Genomic DNA, 383 nt, shown 5'->3' with positions numbered 1-383 from the left:
ACTATAAAATTGCGTCTTTGGTTTGTTGCAGGAAGATCGGCCTGGAGGTGACCTGACTTGGACATCAGCAAAGCAGCTTATGTGTCACCTGCTGTATGCTGAGTTGGCGTCGCAGCACACAGCAGGAGGACTCGCTCCTTTTTCTTATGATCGCAGGAATGAATCTGGTAAGTTTTGACTTTCAATGTGGTGTTAACAGAAAATACTAGTACATTTATGGTTGTCATGTCTGGTAAAAGTTTATTTTGGTATTGTTTCTATTTGGGGGTTACTTGTCATTTCTTTACTGCTTATTCTTTATTCTTATTCCATATATACGGCTTATTACTTGAGCCTAAAATATATAGCCGTGTTCTAATTTTAGTGCGGAACTGGAGGCAAAT

At 39.4% G+C, this 383-nt stretch overlaps 1 protein-coding gene across 1 annotated transcript in view; it reads right to left on the bottom strand.

The window, feature by feature from the left end:
- Window positions 1–383, bottom strand: part of LOC113204742 (tubulin beta-4B chain-like) — a 9905-nt gene that overhangs the window by 8108 nt on the left and 1414 nt on the right. The window lies entirely within an intron of this gene.

Source organism: Frankliniella occidentalis, unplaced genomic scaffold (genome assembly GCF_000697945.3).
Source record: "Frankliniella occidentalis isolate FOCC.00 unplaced genomic scaffold, Focc_3.1 Scaffold7, whole genome shotgun sequence".
Taxonomy (NCBI): Eukaryota; Metazoa; Arthropoda; class Insecta; order Thysanoptera; family Thripidae; genus Frankliniella; species Frankliniella occidentalis.
This window is presented reverse-complemented; position numbering and strand designations above follow the sequence as displayed.